We start from the raw sequence: 16,807 nt of genomic DNA, 5'->3' as shown, positions 1-16,807 counted from the left end.
CCTAGTGCCAGAGGCTCGCCTGAGAATGAGATCCCTCCAGTGGACACTGAGGACTCAGTGGTCACAATTCTCAGGGAGAATGACAGATCTTCTTCAGGTTCCCGACAGGGTGGCTTGAGACCTTCAGTGGTGGGCCTGTCAGGAGAACATTCTGAAAGGAGAACAGTTTTGGCAACCCTGGCCGGAGATAACAGTAGTCACGGATGCCTCACTCACGGGGTTGGGAGCCCACGCCAACGACTTGACCATCAGCGGTTGTTGGTCTCCATCGGAGTCCAGACTACATATCAACCTGTTAGAGCTGAGAGCCATCAGACTTGCGCTGAAGGCGTTCCTGCCAGCTGTACAAGGGAAAAATGTCCTGATAATGACGGACAACACAGTGGCCATGCATTACCTCAACAAAAGAGGAGGCGTAGGATCACTACCCCTGTGCAGAGAGGCGATGCAGCTCTGGTTTTGGGCAATCCAAGAAGGAATCTCTCTATCGGCAGTTCACCTAGCCGGAGAGAAGAACTTGACAGCGGACGCTCTGAGCAGGCAGAGTACAGTCTCCCACGAGTGGGAACTAGCTCAGGAAGTCCTTCAAGAGATCTTCGCCCTTTGGGGAACCCCTCAGGTGGATCTGTTCGCCACCGGCGTCAACAGGAAATGCGATCTGTTCTGCTCAAGGGAATTTCCCCCGAGAGGAGCTCTGGGAGACGCGTTCATAGTGGACTGGGAGTTTCCGCTTATGTACGCATTCCCACCGGTCCCTGTCATTCCTCAAATGATCAGGAGGTTGAGAAGATTCCGGAGAACCATGATCCTAATTGCCCCGGATTGGGCCAGGAGAACGTGGTACCCGGACCTTCTAGACTTGTCCATCTGCCCTCCAATTCGACTTCCACTCAGAGAGAACCTACTCTCACAGAAGGGAGGTCAGGTTCTCCATCCAGACATCAAAACCCTCAACCTTCACGCTTGGCTTCTGAAAGGCTGAGGTACAAGGATTGGGACCTCCCTGATGATGTTATGGAGGTGTTGCTTTCGGCAAGGAGGCCAGCAACAAAGTCTCTCTACCGCTGCCGTTGGAACAGATTTTGCAGCTGGTGTAGAGAACAGAATATTGACCCCTTTTCATGTGGTACACCAATGGTTTTTTCCTTCCTACTCTGTTTGGCGAATTCAGGCCTTCAAGTTAGCACCATTAAGGGCTATCTCACAGCGCTATCCATCTTTAAGCGCACTGCGGAAGAACCATCCTATTTCAAGTTACCCTTGGTAATACAGTTTCTAAAGGGGTTAACCAATGTTTATCCCCCAAGACCATTCCAAGTTCCCCTATGGGATTTAAACTTAGTCCTAACTTTGCTGATGGGCACACCTTTCGAACCACTCCATTCTTGTTTGTTAAGATTCCTTACCCTTAAAACTGTTTTATTAATAGCACTTACATCTGCTAGAAGGGTGAGCGAATTACAAGCTCTTTCTTGTAAACCCCCTCATACAATCTTTCACAAAGACAAAGTTGTCCTGCAAGTGAAGCCTAATTTCCTCCCAAAGGTGGTTTCTGAATTCCATATCACTCAGAAGAATACCCTACCATCTTTCTATCCTCCTCCTCATCAGGGGAAAGAAGAAGAGAGTTTACACAGGCTGGACCCTAGAAGGGCTTTAAGTTTTTACATCAGTAGACTAGCCAGGATAAGACAGGCAGACCAGCTGTTTGTAGGTTACACAGGCCACAAGCTGGGGTTACCAATAACCAAGCAGACCATTTCCAGATGGATCATTCTAGCCATTTTGGAATGTTATAAACTGGCAGGGAAAGAGCCCCCTCAAAACCTTAGGGCTCATTCGACCAGAGGTATTGCAGCTTCATCGGCCCTCAAAAGAGGTGTGCCGGTTAAAGACATCTGTGCGGCCGCTACATGGTCGTCTGTCCATACCTTTACACAATTTTACAACTTGGATTCCTCCTCCAGTCAAGAGACTAGGTTTGGAAGGGCTGTACTGCACTCTATTCATCAATAGAAGACAGCGTGAAGTCAGTACTCCCTCCTCCAATAATAGAATACTGCTATGGGAGCCTATCTAAGATAAGGAATACGTCGGAGGACACTATCCCTTCGAAGAACAAGTTACTTCTTACCTTGTAACGTTCTTTCGACGGGATGTTCCTCCGACGTATTCCTTATCGACCCTCCCATCCATCCCCGCAGTTCTACTTCCCTTGTTGTTGCAGCTTATGCTCCTTCAGGGTGATTAGTCTAGTCCAGACAGAAATACTGTGGGCTACAAAACGGAACTGAGCAACGGACGCTGCGCGCGGCCTTTATAGGCAGGATGACGTCGACGTCGATACGGCGGCTGTCGAGGGACATCGACTCGGAGGACGTCGACGCGCAGCGCCCTCTAGAGAAAAAAATTCCAGACCAGCAGAGCTGGAAGGAGATATCTAAGATAAGGAATACGTCGGAGGGACATCCCGTCGAAAGAACGTTACAAGGTAAGAAGTAACTTGTTCTTCTAGTTGAACAATGGGCACTAACTGGCGGCGGTGGTGGTATTTGTGGGAAATGTGATCATCTTTAGCATCCGCTTGTTAAAAATTAAGTGCTCTGTAGGGTTGGGAGAGCTTCAAGTACTGGCATGTAAAGGTGGGTATTTATTTAAGGCAGTCTGCCTGCTCCTTGATCCATTGTCTGCCATAATGTAAAGTTTGCTTTCCAGGAGCAATGGATGTACTCAGAACATCTAGAACAGTTGTTTCGAATGAAAGGAACGAATCAAAATAAGATTGTTTTGTTGTTATGTTTGTGTACATTTCTTTTCCATTGCTGATTTGACCACCCTGCGCCTCTCCTTCCCAGCACTCCTTCATTTGGGGAAAGCTGGTCCCTTTTGCCAAATACTGTTTTTTGCAGCATTACAAGCCAATTCAGGCCGCTAAATTACCACAATTGGACGGCTGGAGCCGCATGGAACACCTGGAGAATTTAGGTTTAAATAACCTACACAATGGAAACCACACCTGCAGATCCTAAATTCCCCACTCTGGCCTAGAGGATAAGTCGTATAAAATGCATGGGTATAAGTGAAATGCACAAATGTCATCTTATGTGCTAAAGGTATTACCCAAATTGACCTTTTGTCCTAATTGACCTAATAATAGTGGTCCTAATTGACCTTCTGCGCAATTGGCCTTTATCTTTATTTTACACATATATATATATATATGTGTGTGTGGGGTGGGTTTGTAGTAATAAATCATATAATGGGATTGGGTACAGGGTTGCAGGGATTTTGGATTGAGTGGGGAGTTGCGGGGAGTTTCCCCTGCATATCTCCTGATTGACCTTCATTTCACAATCAATTGTGAAAAGGTCATTTAATGTATACATCTGTGCTTAAAAGCACTACCTTTCAACAGTGTGATTAGCGCAATCAATGCTTTGGAGTGCATAGAAGTGCTTACACCGATTATAAAGTCATTTGTTCACTGTATGGGGTAAAGAAAGGTTGGAATTATACCAATGACTGCACAGATTTAGAAAGACTAGGGGGTGCGTATGACATTTATCATTTCACTGCGTGCAAACACTTAGAGGATCAGACTGCAACGTGTAATGCTTCAGCATAGTGCTAAGAGCAGATTGCGTAGTGAATATATTAGATGGAGACATTGGGTTTATATTTTTCAATTGGCCTTGTACAGTGAGGGGCTTATTTTCTGAGTACATTTAGAATTGAATTCAGGGACGTTCCTTTTCAGAATATATATTTATTTCTCTGCCCTCAGCTCCTAAGCAATGAGAACAAGGTCAAACTGAATAAACAATCTGAACAAGAGCGAGATAAGGCCATGGCTATGCATACTTTTTTTCATAATGTAGGCATATTGAGATGAGCTATTGTAGGTCACGACAGATGCAGGCTTGAACACGGCACACTAGAAATATGTCATGTACTTTTTTTTAGCCAAACCTAGTGCAATTTGCTGTTTAATAAACGAAGTGACCAATCATTAGCTAACATTTTAATTGGGGTATATAAACATCGAAGGGGAATATTATAGCGAAGGCTGCTTGGAAACAAATATCATCCTGTGACATTTTGGCAGACAAGACGAATTGTGGGAAGATGGAAGCAGGGAGGTAAAAGCAACCCACCAGAGATGGGGTTAGATTTGAATATCAGCCAGCCAAGATAAGCAAAGCTACATTTATAGCTCGAGAGTGCGAAGTCATATCTTTTTCCATTTTAGCAGAGAGACAAAAAAGCTGGGCATATTTTTGATTGTTCTGGAAACTGAATTAGGTTGAAGAGTTTTAGCATTATGGATTCAAGTTTTGTCCTGAAGTTGAATTAGAGGCTTATTGTAAACCCCTTGGAGTTTTTGTTTGTGCAGATTGAAATGGTACAGGAAGGTGTGCATAGATTATGTTAGGAACAGCTTGTCTTAAGCAGTGGTTCTATTTAGGCCACAGGTCAGCTAAAGGGATAGAGGGTTTAGCATCACAGCACAGACTATTCTGCACCCTTAAATCATACAAATAGATTGATATATTGGAAGGAATAGACACGCAACATTATTTTGTTTTTAAAGAGTCCACGATTATTATTATAATTCTTGTACCTACTCACAACAAACAGAAATGTTATAAATGAATTTAAATAATTAGAGGTACAATGCCATGATGCCTTTTTATGTAATGTAATGGGCATTTGTATAGCGCCTTTCACCATTGGTATGGTCTCAACGTGCTGTAGGTTGAACGTCCTTGAGGGACCGAGGTCCAGGTATGGGAAATTTGTCAGAGAGAGAGTGCGTGTGTGCACTTAGCCGGTATTAATGGCAGGTAGGGGTGGCCAAGTCTCTGCTAGTCGCCCATGTTGAGCAGACATGTGGGCAGGTGCCCAGAGAGTATGCAAGAGCGACATTATGTTTGCAGCTAGATAGAATTGACTGGAAAAGAGAATCCAGCAACAGCCATTCTTGGAAGGCCTGCTTGATGGCTAGCAATTCTTTTTCCAATATCCGCGTTATAGTGCCAGAGGTGTTGTGCAAAGTATGTGTTAAGCAAGAGACCCATTATGTGAGCAGCTAGACCGAATTTTGTCTTGAGATATACAGGGTTCGAAATTTCCGAGCGCTATTTGCCGTTTAGCTCCTGGATTAGGCTCATCTGCACCTGGTAAAGGCCTTCTCAATGGATTCCAAAGCCATTATAAGTGCTTGCTTTGAAGCAAGCGTTTCGTTCTAATTGCTTGCTACCGCCATTAGGTGGCAGCGCAGAATACCTTTAGCACAGACAAACAACATTTTAACTTCCAGTGACTAAACATTTTCTCAGTATCACAAGGAAGTGTGATTAATTAGTTGAAATGTGAATGGTGTTGCACTCCTTTAAAGGAGTCAAAAGTGCATTTGTTTTGTACAAAGGCATTTAATAAAGTCATTGTGTATGTTATGAGCATTCACTTTCAACAGATGTTATGTTAAAGGTCTTTTATACCATGCTCTATCACCACCTGCGTGGTCCCTTGGTGCTCTGACGGATCTGTAAAGCAAGAGGGTAAGGTGGGGAGTAAATTAGTAGGAGTGAGCGGGAGAAAAGAGCAACAGAGCTGTGATGTGCTGTTGGCAGCCTCAGTTCAGTTTACACCGTTCGCTGAGCGTAGGTGTGAATTTCCGGTTAGTAGCCATCATGTGCTGTTGTGTGAGGCTATGTGTGGTCTGTTATGTTGTTGCGGTGTAGTGAAGTGGGTGCGTTATTTTTGCTGCAGAGGGATAGTTGTGTTTAGTTCAGAGCTTGAGAGGCGTATGCAGAGGGATGCGTTCTTTTAGTGGGATTGGTTAGTGGCAATACCTTACCCCCTCAGTTACCGCACATATCCCTTCCAATGTTGTACATTGTGGTGTACTACAATTCCCGCACCTATTTTCTTTGCAGAGGTGTGGGTCGTTAGCAGGGCTTTTTAGTGGTGGCGCCCCCTCTACCCCCAGTGCCCAGACTAATGGATGTCCACATTACTTTACCCCCTGGCACATCCCTGTGTGCAGCAACCACCGCCTCCACGGTCCCCTCCAGAGGGAGAGGGGGGCAGCTAGTTCCTATGCCCTTGAGCTCCCTGTGCCTCATCTGTTTCCGAATGTTGTTCGCCTCTCCCCTATTAATTCTAATGCCCTCTATCTGTGGTTCAGTTAGGTTGAGCCCATCTTTCTCCTTGGTTTCCGGTAGGACTCTCTATGGGAATGGGTACACAAGGGTCTCCCTCCCTCCCATTCAGGCGCCTCTTTATTTTCCTGCACGTCGCTGTGGCCCGGCATAGTCCCCCGTCTTTCCAGTTGTGTGTTCATTGCATGGGTGGTGGGTGTTGCTCATTCGTTTTCATGCCGAAGTGCCCGGTTTTTAGAAGTTTTCTTTGGGGCAAGAAGGCAGGTCACCAGGGGTTACATTTATATCCAGTCATTTGTGTGGAACCTGAAACAGCATGATTGCAAGAGTGGAGGCCCTGGTTATGTCACCCGTCTGGTTGCTTTCTTCTAGACACCTTAAGCCCCATTATTACCAGGTCCCCCAGAGCTTTTCACGCTTCCTTTTTTAATGTTTTTTATATCCATCAAACGAAGGTCTGGTATCTCTGGGAGAGGGCACAGAATGCCACTCTACGGAACTACTACATAGGAAGATAACCAGATCAAACCGACTGTTGGATTTCCAACTACAAGGCCACCACCTGGTTCTACTCAACCTCTCGTCCGCTTTCGACACAGTAGACCACCATACGCTTACGCGCATCCTACATTGGCGCATGGGAATTCGCAACCTTGTCCTACGCTGGTTCAAGTCCTACCTCTCAAACCGCAAGCAGTTTGTTTAGATGGACTCCTCTAGATCGCCAATGCTACCTGTCAACTGTGAAATCCCGCAGGGTTCCATCCTCTCCCTAGTGTTCAATCTATACATGGAGACGCTGGGAGCCCTCATGACCACACACACAACATCCACCAATACGCCGACTACACACCGCTATACCTCAAGATCGACTCCTTCAAGGACATCCATAGGCTCAAAACCTGCCTCTCGCTGATCCAGTCTTAGATGTCCAGTGCACACTGGAAGCTCAACCCCTCCAAGACTGAATTCCTACTTCTCACCGACACCAATGAACACCCAGACATACAGACCTGGCTATGAACCATGACCCCCTGAGGGCTTCACACCTGAGCTCACCTCGTGCGCCAAGTCCCTCGGCTTCCACATGAACAAACGCCTCTCCTTCAAGACACAAATAGCTAATGCAATTCAGACAGCTTGGTATCATCTCTCCCTCCTGCAAAAAGTCAAGCCCTTCCTCCCTCGGGACAGCTTTAGAGCCACCGTCCAAGCACTGGTCCTATGTCACCTGGATGGGGGCAATGCACTCCTCAAAGGCCTCCCGTTGTCCTCCCATGTGCCCGGGAGGAGTGTCCTACACGTGACTGCAGGCCTCATCAAGGGTCTACGCAGATACGATCACATCACCCTGGCCCTCATCTGCACGCACAACTCACCAAGTCTTACTGCATCATCTATAAGGCTCAAGTCACCAAGCTACCCTGCAGAGAAACTCAGCATCTCCAGCGGACAGCGCACCACCAGAAGCCAGGACACATACAGACTTGAAATCCACTGCTGCAATATGGAAAGGACCAGAAAACAAGCCTTCTCTGCCTATGCCCCAAGACTATGGAACCTCATCCCCGTCTGCATCAGATGCGCCCCCACGCTCCGACAATTCAGAAAAGAACTCAAGAATCACAACTTTGAGGAATCTCTCAGCCTCAACACCTAGGCCATCACCACATCACCCCTCGCGCCACCTGCTTGGCTAAGAATAGTGTCTGGTGTTGCTGTTGGTACTCTTGTTCAGAGGAGAATTGCCTAGCATTCCGGTGCTGGACTGCCCCAGGGCAGGACAAAGACTGATATGTTTGGGATATTTCTTCTCTGTGAAAGGTAGTGAGCTAAAGACTCTGGGTAAGGCTCTTGTAACCAGCACTCCTGGCAGAGAGTCTCCCGGGGACCCCCCTTGTTATTTGGAGATGCAATGGGCCACAGGGTTCTCTATTGAAATCCGGGTTTACTGCATCATAGATCTGCCATTTTTGCCTCTTAAGCTTTTATATACTTTTCCATGCACAATCTTGTGACCTGGAAATGGCAAGTAATATAAAATGTTGGACCTGCATTCCGCATGCCTAGTGATGTGCTAAGTTACTGCTCCAGGGGCGAACACTCTGCCTATGTTTGAATCTTGCTGGCATGAGACTAGGCAGACAAAGCATAATGGCAAGGACTAGCTGGAAAGGCTTTCATTTTCTGGCCACTCCTGAAACACCCTAAGCATTATGTTTTTATCCCAAAGTACTGAAAAAAGTAGCTGGTGTAGGCATGACTTGTTGAGTCTCCTTTAACAATCTACAGATGTAAGGATGTTGCCACCCGTCCCCCTGTGCAACTTCTGTGGCCAGCTTAAAATGTGGAGGTAAGTATTAACCATCGTAGGTGCCTTCTCTGCTCCAAAGTCTGAAAATGCCTGACTGACCCGACACTCGCCAATGTGGGAGTATATCCTCTGCGCTGCTGGCGTGTGGACATGGCTCCCATCATGATCTACAAGAAGAGAGAGACTCTTGAATCCAATGAAAGTAACACAAGAACTACAAACCACAATTGTGCACTCCAAAGTGTAACAATCCAGACTATCTGTACTACATGCAGCTATGCTCGAGCCATTCCTGAGGCTATCCGGTCAAATGGCAGAAAAGCAGATGTGAAACCTAGGCCCCAGGCTTGCAAAAACGCACGCATCTGGTGCTGCTGTTTCCTGGTGGGTGCTCCTGCAAAACAATCAGGGAAGCTGTTCATTGCACATGGATGCAAGCAGGTCCCTATTTAGCACACAGGATCCATATCCGTCCGTGGCCTGATTTCACCCATCGCATCACTCTTGAGGTTAGTCAAGCCTTTGGCTTGATGATCTGAGGACCCCAATGCTTTGATTGTAGATCCAAGGAGGATGTTTAATCTTGTTTGTCCCTTGTCACATTTTTCAGGGAAGAGGGTTATAGGCATGGCGTTTGGTACCCTTTGAAGGCTTAGTGCTTTTGTTCTCTTTAACTTTAAATCCTAAAAAGTGCTTTCGGTCATTGGAGGGTGTGTTCTATGTTCTTCTGCAGTGCATGGGTGGTTGGGCAGAGGGTGAAGATATAGGTATTTTTCTCGGCTGAGAAAATGTTACCTTGCCCATAGCCACAATGGCCCTTGCTGTTGACCTTCTCATCACAGTCCTCTTCTCCTGTGTGTGCACATTTAAGATGTTCCCACCCTTTTTCTGGGACTGTAGGTTTGCATAGGTTTGGACACCACCAAGCTCTCCCTCTAAGGAAATTGAGATTGATAAAGGATTGAAAGAACCCCAGGAAACTGTCTGCCAGTGTCCCTTCTGGGTAGGTATGCCCATCCTCTGTCAAATACTCCTCTTTCGTGGTAATGGTAGCGTAGGCTATTAACTTCTCCATGTTGAAATATTTGTAAGTATTATGCACCAGAATGGTCCAAAATAGGTCCTGCGCTGGCCCTTTTCACAGGCAGTTGTGTATGCATTAGACCTTTGCCCTTCTACACCCCAAATCTCCACCTCAAATCATTTGAAGCATCTGTGGTTACATGAGCATTGGTAAATGCCTTTAAATTAAAATCTGTTTATACTTGTGTATCTTTAGGTCATTTGCAATCATGTTACACCCCTTGCAATCATCTTCTACTTTACCTATGCCTCACCTGGGTCTGTAAAGCCCCGAGTTGTCCATGGAACTCAGCTCAGGCTGTACGAGTACTCTAGAAATTGACCCAATACAAAAAGAAATCTTTCTCTTAGCAAACATCTGACCTGTTTAGTTAATAATTATTCAATGTCATCGTATTCCAAAAGTTTCAGAGCACTCAAGACCATCAGATCATGGGAAAAGATAGGCAATATGAATGCATTAACAGGACTGTAAAAATACTTCTGGTTGGTCATATGGTTTATTTTAAAGCTAAACTTTTAAAATACTTCTAATTGCCAACTAATTATCCTGATCTCCGATTTCTAAGGACATCATCCGGGGAGTAATAAAATGTACCACAGCACCTGTGGCATCGGGGCCCCTCTTTCGGGAGGCGACTTCTCCTGGAATGGCAATGGGAAGTGCGTGGCCGCCTCACCATATTTAGCATGAGACCTTTCATTTTGGGTATGCCCCTGTACATTATTGCACAAGGTTAGACTTGCATCTGCATTTTTATATTCTTTTCTATCAATTGTCCTATGGAGCGCAACTGCCCTTAAGGCAAAGAAAGGATGCCCTTCTTAAATTTAACCAGGGTGCCTGCAGTGGAGGGCTTTATCCGATTCACAGCCATTGCTATTTTGCAGACACTGCTTTCATAAATTAACCTTCATAAGTATTTACTACCAGACTGGCAGCTGCTGATTATAAAGAATCTCTTGGCTTGTATGCCAGCGGAATCCGGCTGGAACTAACATGAACCCTTAGACCACTGAACTGATGATCATATCCTTGGCACTGAGACTAGGGACCCACGAGCAATGTTTGTATTTGTCTAATAGGGCCATCCAGATTCACCAGGACGTTCCAGGGTTGCTTGACCATGTATCCAGGACTATGTCTTGTGGATACACATGCTCTGCATTAGTTTGTGCACATTCTTACCTGGAGTAAGCACTGCAGTAGAATCTCCTCTTTGATGTTGCTTGAGCTATCTATCTTACAGCAATAGAATGAGTGCTTAAATTACTGTGCTCGTCACTGTGGGTGGAATGACGTGGCGGGGTAGAAAGATGTGTGAGCAGCTTGTGTGAGTCCTCTTTTATCTTCCAAACCTGCCTTCCTAGCCTTTTCCAAAACTTTATTTAATCATCCTCAACTTAAATAAACGCTTCAGTAGGTTAACCTGGTTAGTGTTTGCCAACGGATGCTGTGCTTTCACAGGGCTTTCCTCATCTGGATATTTTCAGGAAAGTAAGTGGGAGTCTTGTTATGCTACATCGTCTTCGGCTGCTCTAGGACCACACTTGTTCTCAGTTCTTCATTTATGGTTGTGTTAAAATTGTATTACATAGCCATACTCCAGCATACAGGATAACAGTCAACATTATAGGATGTTTTACAAAAATTGTGTTTTAGCCGAATATGAATAACATATTGTTTATTCAGGTGATTACAGAAATGCTTAAAAGAATGTGGGGTGGTAGATTTGGACTGCGTGAACGATGCCAGTTTGAGGCTGGGAGGGTTCTCCGCTTGTGACGTGCTTACACCTCACGCTCTGAAGAACAGGTTAGCTCGGTGGAGGGAGCTCTTCGAACGATCGCCTCCAGAGGACTTGAAGGACTTCGTGAAGTACAAGTCAAGGCCATAGGTAGGGCCACTTTTTTCATCCGCACCCCGCAAGGGTGCCTCCTTCCCAAGGAAACGTCCGAGCGGGAGGTACCGCTCAAGTTCTAACACCAGCACAGGTACCGAGGCTTCATCAGCTACCGGCTGCAAGGCTGAGGGTTCACTAGATCCTGCCGGTGATGTCGCTGAGGGACCGCAAGGTTCTTTTACCCGGTGTCCACACGAGTGGCTACACCCTACTACCGGACAAGTGTCTGAGGGGGCGCCTGTACGCAGCACTACCGGTGACGCAGCCTAGGGCACAACGCCTACCAGGCCCCGTCATGAGGTGCAGGGTAAGCCTCAAGCTCCACCGTCAAGAGTCCTAGAGAAGGCCGGGCCTAGCACAGCAATCACCACGGTGCAGGCACGTGGCATGCAGCCCGACAAAATGGCAGCTGCGCCAGACAAAATGGCTGTTCATCCGATACCACCCTTTGTGGGGAGCAGGTGGGAGAACAAGTTTCAAGGCGGGGCAGGTCTTCTCCAGGTACGTGGCCTACAGCATATCATTCAGCATTGCAGGGCAGACACCCCACATAGGCAGCAAGGCAGAGTACGCCCAGACCTCAGCAACCTCAGGGCCCTTCTCCTGCGCCACCTAACACCACCTGCCTGTGAGGACAAGTTTTTTGAGAAATTCCTCACGCTAATGAGATCCCCTCAGATGGGAACCATCCTTCGGGATGTGATCAGGGACATGTTACCGTCTGTCCCGCCACCTGCACCCATAGTCGTTCCTCCTATGACTCCAGTGCCTTAGGCCCCTGCGTAGCCTCAGCTGCCCGCGCCAGACCCTGTGGTTCTGGCTCCTCTGCCTCCTGCACCCCAGGCAGTTCCATACCAGCCTCCATACCAGCCTCCACAGCAGCCTCCGTCTCCGGTCGCTACACCTCACCCTGTGTGCTCAGTACTCCTCCACTTGTCCCAGACCAGCAGGACACCCTGGTGGACACTGATGAAGAGGAGGACCCCTACACTCCGTCTTCAGCCAAGGCATTCCATGATGGACTTGCAGGTCCGGGGTTGAAAAACCAGAGGCGGGGGTCCTAGCCACGGCTAGAACGGGGTTTCCGATGCAGAAGGACTTTGTCGCCTTAGGCAAAAAGGGATGGCTTAAACCCTATTCGGCACAGCCCACTAATCGGCGCCTCAATGCCAAGTACAGGCAATTGGAGGGGGATACACTTTTGCTGTCGGCACACCCTCAACCACACTCTTCAGTGATTTCTGCGGCCTCTTTCTACTCTAAGCCACAGTCTTCCTCAACCACCTTGTCCTCGGCTCTGCTAGGCAAGGAGGAGAAGGTCTTGGAGGCATATGGAAAGAAGATCTATTCCAACCCCTCGCTGCACATTCGTCAGTCTAATGTGGACGCCATGCTCGCAGCCGTTAACCAAAGTCTTTGGCGGGAAATAGCCGACTTCCTTCCGGAACCTCCGGTACACAGTCAGACGTGCTTCAAGGCGGGACTGGCAGAAGCAAAGTTGGTGGCTCAAGACATCATGGAGTCCACAGTGGCGCATATAGACACCTGAGGGTGTGCCATCTGCATCGCCACGGACATGAGAAGGACTGCCTGGCTGCGGGCTACCAGATTCAACCCAGACGTCCAGGAGCGCATATTGGACCTTCCATTCGAGGGTAGCGACCTCTTTCATTCCACCACCGATGAGGAACTTGATAAGAAGAACAGTTTGCAGACTGTAAAATCCTTATCTATCCTCACGAAGTCCACGCCCATGACGTACAGCCAGACACACCAGCGTTCTGTCAAGGGGCGGGGTCTTCAGCAGGTTCCGGGGCTTCCAGTAACAAAGGTCTAGGCAGCCGGACCGATCTCCAAGTCAGCACCGCTGCAAACAGCACAAGGCGGAGAATAAGGGCTTCTTTTAGTCGCCCTCCTCAGCCCCAGCGGGAAAAAAAGAGGGTCTCTGGTGGAGGGAGGGAGGGAGGGACGAAAGAAGGAAGGAATTCACGCACAGTATTGGCGTGCGAGGTTCGCTGACTCCTGGATCCTATCAGTAGTGTCCACAGGCTACCGGCCCCTTCCTCCCCTCTCCTCTCCTCCACTCCCACAGATTGGGACACCAACTCTATTGGCGGAGATTGGAGCACTCGTACAAAGTCAGGCAATGGAAGAAGTCCCAGCCTCCCTGTGGGGCATGGGCGTCTTCTCCAGAATTTTCGCACAAGAAGAACCAGGCTGGCCTGAGAGTTGTGTTGGACCTTTCCGCCCTGAACCTTTCCCTCCAGCTTCAAAAGTTCAAGATGGTTACCCCAGTGAGATTGGATGTACTCCCTGGATCTGAAGGACAGATACCTACACGTCCCGATTTAGCAGCCTCATCTGTCCTTTCTGAGGTTCAGGATCATGGGCTTTTATTTCCAATACAAGGTTCTACCATTTGGCCTCAATTCAGCCCCCAGGGTCTTTACTAGACTTATGAATGCAGTGGCATCCCTTCTCGGAGCCCAGAGGCGGTCCATCACACCTCCTCCGCCCTCATGAATATGCTACACGAATTGGGATTCTCCATCAATCTCAAGAGGTTGCAGCTGGAGCCGAGGCAGAGTCTAGCGTTCATGGGCCTCATCTGGGATTCAAGCTCCGAGAGAGTTTTTCCCTCGGAGGACAATATCACAGCCATCAAGAGAGCCACAAGTCATTTTCTCAGCAGAGCGGTGACCTCAGTATGGTGGTACCAGCACCTCCTGGGTATCATGGTGGCAGGTCTACTGGCAGTACCTTACACAAGGCTCAAAATGAGAATATTACAGCTTCACTTTGCAGCCTCATGGAGTCAGGAGCGGAGTTCCCAGGCGGAACTCGTCAGCATTCCTCCCTTTCTCCACCAGGACCTTGTCTGGTGGAGCACGGACTGCAACTTGAGGATAGGCAGACCCTTCTGTCGACCAGCACCGCAGATTACCATAACCACAGACTCTTCCTTGGAGGGCTGGCGAGCTACACTGAACAACCACAGCGTCCACAGAGGTTGGTCTCTTCAGGAACAGGAGGCCCATATCAATTGGCTAGAGCTGAAGGCCATCTGGCTGGCTCTCAAAGCCTTCCTGCCATCAGCGGCAAGACGATCCTCATTCAAACGGACAACTCCCCCAGCATGTATTACATCAAAAAGCAGGGTGGCACCAGGTCTCTTCCTCTGTGCACCCTGGTGGTCAGCATTTGGGAATGGGCTCTGGTGAACAACATACACTTAATGGCGATCCACCACCCGGGGGAGTCAAACCTGCAGGCGGACAGGCTCAGCAGGTTGGGTGCAGACAATTACGAATGGCAATTGAATGATCAGGTCCTTCAGGGGATCTTGAACAGATGGGGGTATCCCCAAGTGGATCTCTTCGCCACCTGGTACAACAGGAAGTGCCCTCATTTTGCATCCTGGCAGGGACAGGACCTAGGCTCCCTGGGCCATGCTTTAATGTTACAGTGGAACAGCATGAACACATATACATTCCTTCCTACTCCCCTGGTACACAGGGTGATCTGCTCCCTGGTGGCCGGCGAGGCCATGGTTCTTGGAGCTGCTCAGCCTGTCGGACCATCCTCTGATGCACCTTCCATTGGGCTCAGCTCATCTACTATCGCAGCAGGGGGGCACGGTCATCCACCCCGCCCCCCAGAACTTCCCTTGCAGCGTGGTTCCTGAACAGGTTACATTAAAGCATCTGCGTCTGTCGCAGGCTAACCTAGACATCTTACAGGGTGCTAGGAGCGATGCTACTAGGAGCCAGTACAAAGCCAAGTGAACTTGGTTTTGCCACTGAGCGGAGTCTAAGGAGGTTGATCCTCGTACTTGCACGTTGGACGATGTGCTATCCTTCTCAGCACACCTCGAACACTCGGAGAAATTGCTCCACCTATCTGGCGGCCATCAGAGCTTACCGGAACTCAGAGGAGAGCATTTTCTCATCCTCCAACCCGGTGGTTAAGACATTTGGCAGGCCTCACCAGGCTCTACCCGCCTATCAAGAAGCCACACCCTGTGTGGGAGCTCAACATAGCATTGGGCGTCTTGGCACATAAACCCTTTGAGTCAATGACATCCGCAGACATCTGGCTGTTCACCATTAAGACAGCCTCTTGGTGGGTCTTATATCTGCACGACTAGTCTGCAAGATCCAAGCTCTGGTGGCTTCCGACCCTTACACTACCTTTCATAGTAACAAGGTGGTCATCAGAACGCATCCCACGTTCTTGCCTAAAGTAGTCTCTTTGTTCCGCCTAAATGAGGAGATAGTGCTACCCACTTTCTTTGCGGACCCTAAGGACGATGCTCAGAGGGTCCTGCACTGACTAGATATTAGGTGCGCTCTAAAATTCTACCTGGACAGAACCAAGAGCTTCTGCAAATCTGAGGCTCTTTTTGTCACCTTCGGTGGGTGAAAGCCAGGATATCAGGCTTCTAAGGGCTCTAAATCAAGGTGGATGGTTTCGGCCATTAAGGAGGCCTATGAGGGGCAGCACAAGCCGCTTCCAGCAAATATGCATGCCCACGCTATCAGAGCCAAGGCCACAGCAGTCGTGTTCCAGAGGCACCTTCCACGGCAGGTCATCAGCAGGGCGGCCATGTGGGCCACTCCTTCGGCCTTCTGCAAGCACCACTGTCTCTATTCTGGCTCCAGGTCAGACGCGGATTTCGGACAGGCAGTATTAAGGAACTTGTTTTCTTAAGGAGGGTCACCTCTCCACACCTTAGTGACTAACGTACTCCTAGTCCATAGTCCCCTTTCCTCCATACTTCCCACCATCCTCCCCCCTAATAAAACTACTGTCATTAGGCAATGGTAATATTGTCGACGCGTCAATGGGGACTGAGGAGTGGCAGTGGTGGGCGGAGTCGGTGGAGCGCATGCTCCCAGGGCCCTGTGCCTCTAAATTTAAAGCGGAAGATTTTTTCTGGTGAAAAAGTTTCTGTCTCCCGTCCCTAGCGAGGGACGCCCATAGAGTATGGAGCAAAGCGGACTATGGACTTAGGAGTACGTTGGTCGCTACGGTGAGCAACCTATAATTTATTGGACAATCACAGGTGCAGTGAAGACAATAACAGATCACGCTTGAAACACAGCCGTGTTCAGGTGGACTAAAAAAATGTTTTGCAGTGTGATAAACAGGGCGTGTTTTAAGGTATTGGAGTCAGCAGCAGAGGTAGGGTTCAAAAAGAAAGCCCAACCGTCTCAGTAATGTGCTGAAGGAGTTTGCAGTGTTCATCCATTTTCGTTAGATGGGTGTTACTGTGGCAGAACGGATCCTTGTTTGTTTTGTAGAGTGGTTCATCCCTGCCTTTTTTGGGACACTTTGCACAG

The 16,807-nt window shown here is 48.3% G+C and overlaps 1 protein-coding gene across 4 annotated transcripts in view; it reads left to right on the top strand.

Annotated features, from left to right (window-relative positions):
* FAN1 (FANCD2 and FANCI associated nuclease 1) overlaps positions 1-16,807 on the top strand; it is a 169,252-nt gene that overhangs the window by 140,707 nt on the left and 11,738 nt on the right. The window lies entirely within an intron of this gene.

The sequence above is a fragment of the Ambystoma mexicanum genome, chromosome 11 (genome assembly GCF_040938575.1).
Source record: "Ambystoma mexicanum isolate Mex_15411 chromosome 11, UKY_AmexF1_1, whole genome shotgun sequence".
NCBI lineage: Eukaryota > Metazoa > Chordata > Amphibia > Caudata > Ambystomatidae > Ambystoma > Ambystoma mexicanum.
The sequence above is the reverse complement of the archived record's forward strand: the minus strand, read 5'-3'. Positions and strand labels throughout refer to the sequence as shown.